We start from the raw sequence: 10,400 nt of genomic DNA on the forward strand, positions 1-10,400 counted from the left end.
GGCGTTTGTATACTATTTTCTTATGGATCACAGTACCAAACTCTAATGAAGGGGGTACCTTGTGCCCCTAACATGTATTTGTATACTAATATTTATAAAATACAGTAGCAAGCCCTGATGAAGGAGGAATTTTGTACCCCTGAAACACCTGTCTGTACCCCTGAAACACAATTTTGTAACCCCTGAATTTGTATACCACTTTCTTATGGACTACAGTACCAAATCCTAATGAAGGTGATACTTTGTGCCCCTAACATGCATTTGTATACTAATATTTATGGTATACGGTAGCAAGCCCTGAGGAACGGGGTACTTTGTGCCCTTAACATGCATTTGTATACCATTATTTATGGATTACAGTACCAAGCCCTGATGAAGGGGATACCTTGTGTACCTGAAAGGCGTCTGTATATCATTATTTACAGATTACATAACCAAGCCTTGACGGGGGCGGACACAATATCTTCCCACCCAGCTTAAAACAACTGCTGGGTCGGAACACTGAGGTTTTACAGCTGTATGTGTCCCACTGCTACTTTGTACCCCTGAAACTCTATGTTTGGGCTTTACACTTTCTGCTTCTGGCTCATCCAGGGTTTACTACTGCAAGTGTTTCACTGGGGATTGTTTTCAAAGACATGCCAGAAGCAAGAGAAAACACACCCAGGAGAACAAGTGGCCCTTGAAAGGTTATTTTCACAGTATTCCAGTTCTGATGGCAATTGCAGATATTTAGATTCATTAATACCAAGCAGGCATTTAACAGTACCAAGCCCTGATGAAGGGGTATACTTTGTATCCTCTGAATATATAAAAAACAACATGTCCACCACCATGAGGGGATCTGCGCAATATTCCTTTTCTGGGGGCAACTGTAAACATTTTGGATTTCCCATCAGCTTGTGGTCCAGTAACAATGGTCAGATGGACAGAGAGGTTAAATATCCCTGATTATAATGACTCGATGATGATACAAGGAGCTAAACATTTGGATTTTTGGGAGAACACATGTCACGTGACAATGCAGAACATGTTTGTTAGACCAACGACTGCAACAGCAAACAGCCAGGTAACTGCTGAAAAGAGCCAGGTGGTGCACCCAGCTAAAAGAGGCTGGGGAGAACACATCATCATAGCTCAGTATTCTCCCCAGAACTTTTCTTAAAGCTGGGTGGGAAGAAGCTGTAAGCGGGTGCCAGCCCCTATATTGTGACCCAACTTTTCAGCAACCACGCAAAAACAATCGAGTGGTTACTGAAAAGTGCTAGGCGGTGCGCCCAGCTAAAAGGTGCTAGGGAGAATACTGAAGCAGTGCAATACTTCTGAGCTGTACAGAGCTGATTAAAATGGAGGAACCAATGGAGCTTACTAAGGTTATGTTGCGGTTACCGCTTCCTCACGCCACTAAACCTCTGCCCTAGGATGCTATGTGTAGCATCTACTTATGGCAGCCTAATAGAGAACAAATGGAGGCCAATGCCCCACAAAGAACCAGTTCTGCAGTGCATGGCAGCCGAGCAGCTGGCAGGTTTGTTCGCTGGAATGCTTGTTAGCGTCAGGGATCTGAACCTGCCCTTAGGCATACCCCTGTTGAAAAAGGACATTGCAAGAAGTGAAAAGGAAAGCTTTCGTGTGCTTTTCTATACAGAGCATTGTGAGCAAGATATCTACAATCACACTATCAATAAAGAACTGGCAGGATCATCATGTACCTTCAATCTATGAGTAACCGACCACACAGATAAGGATTTTATAAATGCTCATTTATTCTTCTGAACTTTGTACTGTGTAAATAAGATTTTTTTTTTCCTGGACGGACTTTAATTTTTCATGGCTTGTAGTAGACAAACATGAATATGTTTTCAAACTTTAGATCGAGCTAACTTATCTTGCGGTCAATAGTGGGCATTATGTTAACAGATGGGCACTGACATCCTAAACCAGAGGTCAGCAAACTTTTTTTTGGCCACTAGGCCATTTCAGGGGTAGGCAGGAGCACACTAGGGCGGACTCTCAAATACCTGCCTCAATGGCTCCGCCACCACCAGGAACGCCCCTTGAAGGGAAATCCCTTTCCTCTGCAATGCATGTAGAGGAGAGGGATGTTCCCTATTTACCCCGGCGGCAGAAGTGTTAACGCTGGCCGCGGTAAACAGGGAAGGGAGCTGGTGGCTCTGTTAGTTTGTTCTGGCTCCTGCCGCGGGTTGCTGGCCGGGATTCGTCAGGCCGGATCGGCCAAGGGGGCGTCAGGCCGGATCGGCCAAGGGGGCGTCAGGCCGGATCGGCCAAGGGGGCGTCAGGCCGGATCGGCCAAGGTCAGGCCGGATCGGCCAAGGGGGCGTCAGGCCGGATCGGCCAAGGGGGCGTCAGGCCGGATCGGCCAAGGGGGCGTCAGGCCGGATCGGCCAAGCTACCAGCTAGGCTGTATATGGCCTAAAGGGCGGAGTTTGCTGACCCCTGTCCTAATGGTTTCGAGAACAAGCCAATTTCTTGAAAGAAGCAATGTGAAATGATGGAGCACATGTATCATGCAACCTTTTTATATTTTATAATACTACTAACTGGCAGCAATCAAAGTCTTTTTGTGTCACAAAAGCTTTACAAATGGACACCTTTATGAGTACAATAAAAAGAACAGCCAAGTGTACAATAATGAAAAACAACAAACCACAATAAAAAATATTCTGTGCCAACGCGGGAGACCGTAACAAAAGCCTTACAGAGAAATGAGATAGGACGGCTGATAAGGGAAATCCAGAGTGAAAGTAAAGAAGCCATAAAGATGTGCAAAGACATGGCTCGAATCACAAACAAAGCTATGAAAGGTAAAACTAGAATAAAAAGAGGCCCTGTTCTTTCTTGGAAACAAATTCAGAATGTGTAATGCAATAAAAGACCCTTTGTATTCACCTCCAATCTACCACTGTTCCAGCTCTGCAGCCATCAACATTTCTGGGAATGTCAGATGTTTGTGTCATCCATGGTGCTCTGGGGTTCCTTTCTCTAAACCTCTATATCACTACAGTATTCCTTAGCAGTGTTCACCGGGAATTTTTTTAAAGCTGGGAGGGAAGAAATTGTAGATTGGTGGCTGTCCCTGTATTGTGACCCAACTTTTCAGTAAGCAATCAAAAACAGCCAGGTGGCTACTGAAAAGTGCTGGGTGGCGCGCCCAGCTAAAAGGTGTTGGTGACATGGGGGGAGGGAAAGGGGCTACATAATTGTGGAGATAAACACAGGTATCCAACTTTTCCCATAACGCTGAATGCTGAAGAGTCTTTCTGTGAATGTAGGCTGGGACAGAACAAAAGGTGGGATAAACCAGACAGGTGAGCTTACTACTACCTCTATTGCTATGAATTTTTTACTTATTTTTTTTTAGGCTGACTTAACATTCACTCACCTTTACCTGTAAATAGCCCTTAACCAATGCACAAAATGAGCTCGGACACTCCTGTGCTGTATTGGCTCTCCACTTCACGACACCAGAACTCGCACTGCACGGGAACTGGATCAGGTGATGTGTTTTCCTACAAATGGTAATCTCCCTGGCGGTATTCCCGAGTGTGGCTCGGGGTGGATTTTCCATACCAAAAGCAGTAACTCCGAACCACATTTGGGGTGGAATTGCCAGGGAGTAACCTAGCGATGCCCGGCCAGCATCTGCACGCCTGGCGTGTGAACGTTGGGGATGCGAGGCCAGGGGAGGCAGATGCCGTCCATGCATCTGCTTACGAGTCTTCGGCTCGAGGGCGGGACCATTACAAAGGTAAGCGGGACCGGGCTGGAAATGTAAAATAATTAATAATAATAATTATTAATAATAAAAATGAGGATTTTTAAATGAACTGCTTTTACATTTAAAAATCCTCATTAATCATACCAGCAGGGAGGTTAAAAAAAAGAGCCGATCTTGATGCACTTGCACGAGATCAACCTTTTTTTTTCACTTTTAAGGAAATCTACTGATGACACATGCTCAATTTTGGGCATGCATAGGAGCAGCCTCCCGGGATACTTGCATCACATATCTGAGGAGGATGCTCCTTAGCATCGGGCATGCGTCGACAAGGTCTTTCCACCAATGTAAAAAAAGTGCGCATTGAGATTGTCACTTTTTAAACATCTGTAAGAAAACACATTACTCGATCCCGCGCCTGACCAGTGCAACTCGATCGAAGCTGAGATAACAGGGAGTCTCTGGTCTCCATTGGTGGATAGATCAAGGGTTTTTAACAGAAAAAAAGTAAGCGCTTTTTTTTTTTTTTTTGAAAGTATACAACTTCATGGACTAAGGAAGCAAAATAAGAAGGGGAGGGGACTTCCACAAAAAATTAAAAAAAAACAACTGTCATTTTTATGATAGTGATATCCACTCTTTTATATAATGGTAAAAATGTGATAATATTTCTGCTTTATTAAACACATTTGTAGAAAGTTGCACATCAAGTTTCTGCTATTTAAACACAATCAACATATTCTTTAAGTGATAATCGCCATTGATAAAAAAAAGTTGTGACATATTTCTGTTTTGGGCTATACGAGACCAGTGTTATCCTCAGCCCATTAGCTGGGCGCACCACCCGGCTGTTTTTGGGTGGTCACTGAAATGTTGGGTCATTATACAGGGGCTGCCACCCGCTCAGCTTAAAATATTTTCTGGGGATAATTTGAGACTATAGCACATTTGTTCAGGAGGGGCATGGGGTAGGTTAGCGGAGTTTCTGTTAAAATGCAGATATTCTTTAAAGTGACTCCATTCTTATAAGCTTAAAATAAGTTCTCCCTGCAATGAAAGCAAAAACTATTATACTACAAAAATTAGTAATCCATAAACCCTGAATTGGTGGTTTATTAACCAAAAGAAAGCACTAATACTGGAACATCAACAAGGACTTTAGGCTACGTACACACGTCAGACGATTGCTGCCAAAGATGTGCAGGACCATTTGTCGCGGACGACCATAAACTGAAACATGTACAATGGTTCTCAATGTCCTTAACCAATCTAAAGCACTGGGTAAATGTTGGGGCTTTATAAATAATGGCTAATAATAATATCACAGAAAATTGGTAAAAGATCGATCAGAAGTGACCGCTATGTAGAAGAGCACATTAAGGAGCCTCTTGCCCATCATCAGCTCTCCATAGAGCAGAACAACGCTGTGTGTATAGTGCTCGTTCGTGCACAAAAGATCAATTTCCAGTAACATTCATCCGATGTCTGTATAGGGGTAAAAAATGTTTTCTTTGAAACACAGTCAGTCCTGACAATCCCTTCCTTTGGTTAATATTCTTCCAATAAGGGGCTCATTCACACCAGCAGCACTGGCCTTGTGGCCCACAGCTTCAGTTCATACCAATGCTCTATGCCGGAGCCCGCTATATCAAAAGACTTCGCTGCATTTTTTTTAACAGTGTGTGAAACGTGTTGTGAAACATCACAATTATGCACAGAAATGAAGCAGATACCATCCAGACAAATGGAAGGCATGCTGCCCTCCCAGACACCACCCTCCCTACCTGTTCTAAAACCTATGAAAATATAAAGGTGCTGCCAAATGTAAATTGCCAAAGTACTCACCCCCTACAAATGTGGATGATGTCGTCTGAGCACACAATCCCACAAGAATTTTATGCCCAGGTGGCAGGGGTGACATTACACGCATCTCCTGATGTCATTCTGTTAAATTATACTAAGATCAATCTTTTAATTAGAGGCAGCGGACCTTCCATTTGTGTGGCTACACACAACCATCAGGGATTTATTTTTTGTCCATCAATGCCATGAAACATTCCTCTACGTCTGACAACAGAAACATTCTCCTTAAGACCACACAGCATAAAAACATGATGGGTTTTACCGGTTTCCTCTTGTACTCAAGGCCACACAATGCATGCACCGTACTGTTTGGGGATTAAACAAAAACCTACCAAGAGCCAGGGAATTTTTTGTTTTTGTTTTTTATACAAAATAAACATTGCTTGTCTTTTTACTACCTACTGATTTTGTTTGGGTTTAGATCCACTTTAACAAAAAAGACTGAAGTTGTCAAACAAATTTACTTTCTTTAGGTAACAGGTAGACTTTGGAGTAGCAGTTGATTTATTGTACTTGGACTTTGTCAAAACATTTGACACTGTACCCCACAGATGGTTAATATGCAAGTTAGGGTTAATAGGTTTAGAAAAGTCAATCTGTAAATGTATAGAGAACTGGCTTAAAGATCGCATCCAGAGAGTTGTCATTAATAATTCATACTCTGAATGGTCTAAGGTTATTAGTGGTGTACCCCAGGGTTCAGTGTTGGGACCTTTACTGTTTAACTTCTTTATAAATGATATAGAGTTTGGGATTAAAAGTACAATTTCTGTGTTTGCATATGACACCAAACTATGTAATGGGATTACAGGATGTCTATAATCTAAAAGCATGTAAAGTTCTGCACTTGGGGGTAACAACATGCATGCTTCATACTGTCTAGGGGGAATACATTTGGGGGAGTCAGAAATGGAGACGGATCTGGGGGTTCTGGTAGATCATTGACTTAATAACAGCATGCAATCCCAAGCTGTAATATCTAAAGCTAGCAAAGTACTTTCTTGTATTAAAGAGGAATAGACTGCAGAGATGGAGACATAATCCTGCCCCTGTACAAAGCATTGGTCACACCACATCTGGAATATGCAGTCCAGGTTTGGTCACCAGTTCACAAAAAGGACATTGTGGGATTGGGGAGAGTACAGAGAAGGGCAACTAAACTAATAAAAGGAATGGAGGGCACTCTTTGACTGGCGGAAAAGAAGTTCAAACTCCAGATAAAGGGATTCTTCACTGTAAGGTCTGTGATAATGTGGAATCGGCTCCCTCAGGAAGTAGTTTCAGCAAGTTCTATAGATTGCTTTAAGAAAAAGCTGGATGCTTTCCAGAAGCACAGAATATAACTGGGGATTAAGGGTTTAATGTAAATATAACAGAGACTGCTGATCCAGGGAACATCCATTTGCCTCATGGAATCAGGAAGGAATTTTTTTCCCCTGTTGGAGCAAATTGTACCCGGGTTTTTTTTGCCTTCCCCTGGGCCATCTATGTCCATAGGGTTTTATATCTTGAATATGTTTATTTCCCTAGTGGTTGTACCTGTGGACTTACGTGTTTTTTCAACCCAACTGACGATTATGTAACTATGTTACATAATCTTCCTTCACACAACAGTAATCTCACCTATGAACCCATGAACACACGTCCTGCTTTTTAGGACAATATAAAAAACAAAATATCCGGTTTCATCAAATTATCAGCAAATTTGTGAGCATATCGATCAGGAATGAAGGCGAATGTTACATGACCGTAATAGAAATTTCAATTCAACATATTTAATATCGAATCGACAATATCAAGGCAATAGCAGTGTTCTCCCCCCAGGCCTTGTTAGCTGGGTACACCACCCGGCACTTTTCAGTAACCACCCGGATGTTTTTGGGTGATTACTGATGAGCTGGGTCACAATACAGGGGTCACCACCGCCTACAGTTTTTTCTTGGACAGCTCAAAAAAATTTTTGGAACACAGGACACAATAAGACAGTGGTCACCAACCTTTTAGAAGTCATGGACCTCTAATTATATGAACAAATTATATGGGGATGGAGGAGAAGAAAGCACAATGTAGTGCCGCTCACTTGTCCTCTCTACTCCCTTCCCCATAGAACAGAATGGTGCCGTGTGTATTGATATGGTGTTATACCAATTTATCTGTCAATGGAAGCCATCAACTAGGCATCCATACGGTTCTTTAAAGCCATTTTTATGGGATGTATTGGGGAACAGGTTAATTGGATCTCTGGGAAAAATTCCACCCCTTAACTATCCATCCCTAGTTTGATGCACACATTAAAGGGGGCCGTGCAGTGTTCAGCCCAGAATTTTATTTTAGGCCGGGTAGGAAGAAATTGTAGGCGGGGGCGGGGTGCAGCCCCTATATTGTGACCCAACTCTTCAGTAACCACTAGGGGCAGCAGGGTGGCTCAGTGGTTAGCACTCTGCTCTTTGCAGCGCTGGGTCCCAGGTTTGAGGCTTGGCCAGGACACTATCTGCATGGAGTTTGCAGGTTCTCCTCCAGGTTCTTTGGTTTCCTTCCACATACCAGTTAGGTTAGTTAGCTTCCCTCCAAAATTACCCTTAGACTGTAATAATGATATGACTATGGTAGGGACATTGTGAGTTCCTTTGAAGGACAGCTAGTGACATGACTATGTACATTGTAAAGCGCTGCGTAATATGATGGCGCTATATAAATACTGTGTAACAATAACCATCCAAAAACAGCTGGGTGGTTAATGAAAAAGTCCTGGGTGGTGCAACCAGCTAAAAGGGGCCGGGGGGAACACTGGGGCGCAAGCGGTGCTTTGAAGGAGCTGAATTTGCAGCACGTGGGGCAAATATTGCAACAAATAAAGATCCAATTCTGTGATTCATGAATCTTACTGCATGGATCAACAGGTAAGGTTGGCAATAAAATCATGTGACTTTTTTTTTTTTTTAACGCCACGCATCTTGAAAAGCACCGTGAAGCAATGGAAGTTTAAAATGTGATAGACCCAGCAAGGTCCGGTCACATGACAGTTCTCCCGGCCTCTTTTAGCTGGGTGGTTACTGAAGAGTAGGGCCACAATCCAGGGGCCACCACCCACCTACATTTTTTTTCTTATCCAGCTTAAAAATTACCATCTTTAAAAAGAAAAAAAAATCAACAACTTGCTATTTTTGTGATTTGCAGCTCAGTCGCCCAGCGAAGTTTCAGTGACAAGAGGGCCAGCAGCGGTCGCTGGTAATGAACTTTTTAGGCTTTGCTGGAAATCGTCATTCTGTGCCAAGGATTAAATTGCTGGCAGCAAAAATGTTGCCCCCCCCCCTAAAAAAAAAAAAAGTTCACCTGTCAACTCTTCTTCCTCAGTGAGACAAATCGATGAGATATTCAAAAAGTTCAGATTGTCAGATGAGGGTGAAATCCTCCACTAGGGGCACTAGTCAAAGAAGAGGATATCCCAAAACTTTTGTGAGATTTTCTTTAACTTCCTGTTCCATCTTTGGGTCAGGAAATGTCATGAAATTTCCCTGACAGTACATAAGCCACAATCAACACCCAGATTTTACCCCCTCCCCAGCCTACACAATATGTGAGCATATTTCTGCACTGTACAAGATGCCCCCCTTCGTATATAAAAAAAGCAATTTTTACTTTTTTACAAAGTGGGAAAGCTTTAGCTCCTCTGTCAGGTATTTATTGCCATCTGTCTCCCTAATGGGAAGATTCACACCCTTTTCTGAAGTGAAATCCAAACATTGTGAGTTGTCACCAGCGCTATTTTTGTGACAAGTCAGGGGTGGAAATTTTGTTCTCTTTGGGGAGATTTCTTCTCATTTCCTGTTGGGTTTTTAGGAACAGGGTGTAAGGGTAAATGTCCTTAGCAGGGTGCAGATAGACAGCGAGGATTTTTAACCCTTTCCTGCCCGATACAAAACCAAAATGACTGGATGAAGACTTTAAAGCAAATCAGCAGGTCATCTGCAGGTCAGAAGTATCGGTCAACCAATCCTGAATGCAACCATCACCAAAAGCTTGTCATCACATGACCCTTTAGCCATGTGACTGCAGCTTTCAAATCCTATAGGCTGACCATCGCCTAGGATTGTGACACCCTGGATAATAGGGGACTTTTCAGTTGTCACTGCCAGGAAAGTCATTGTTATGGTTGCAAAGAGGCTGCAAGAGATCAGCAGCACTGACAGGTGACATTTTTAATAAAAACATGACACACAGGGCTAAGGCAGGCAATGATATCCAGGACTGACACCTAACTTGCGCTCAGAAGATTGAGGTGAGCCCCTGACTGTCATAATCAAGCTCAGTGTCAGACCAGGCCCTGACAGGGCTTCTGTGACAAGGAGCCCCCTCCATTGCTTGTCGTCAAGCCCGGCTGAGGCACCTCATCATACACAAAGCCAGCTAAGTAAGCTCGGGACCTTCCCTGACCGCCATCACTGCTGACAGCCCCAAACGGCAACCCGACACTCTCCCACTTCCCCCGGGTTCCTCACCTCCCGGATCCAGGCCATGGACGGATCCGCGCCGGAAGTGACGCCGAGCGCCGCAGTCACGTGACGCTCCGGCGCCATGGGATGTAAACATCCGCCGTGTATTCAATTGAAACTTTATTGACAAAGCACAATAAAATAGGCTGGGGGTTGCCATGGAGATAGTGAGGGGAAAAATGTAATAAAAAGTTTCTGTTTAGTGAAAATGTATAATTTATATTTATTTATAAATCCCTCCTTTATTTTAAACCCTAAGAGCTCTATTTATAATACAGGGAATCTGACATTCCTCAGTGAGAATC

The 10,400-nt window shown here is 43.2% G+C and overlaps 1 protein-coding gene across 3 annotated transcripts in view; it reads right to left on the reverse strand.

Moving 5' to 3' along the window:
* RABGAP1 (RAB GTPase activating protein 1) overlaps positions 1–10,154 on the reverse strand; it is a 113,772-nt gene extending 103,618 nt beyond the window's left edge. For 2 of the 3 annotated variants that reach the window (XM_072431357.1, XM_072431355.1), the window contains exon 1: positions 10,102–10,154. The gene's annotated coding sequence lies outside the window, so the exon portion shown is untranslated. Of the gene's footprint in view, positions 1–8,935; positions 9,071–10,101 lie in introns of those variants that run through there. The other variant, XM_072431356.1, reaches the window with a different exon arrangement.
* Between the last annotated feature and the right edge of the window lie 246 nt (positions 10,155–10,400).

Source organism: Pyxicephalus adspersus, chromosome Z (genome assembly GCF_032062135.1).
Source record: "Pyxicephalus adspersus chromosome Z, UCB_Pads_2.0, whole genome shotgun sequence".
NCBI classification, from domain to species: domain Eukaryota; kingdom Metazoa; phylum Chordata; class Amphibia; order Anura; family Pyxicephalidae; genus Pyxicephalus; species Pyxicephalus adspersus.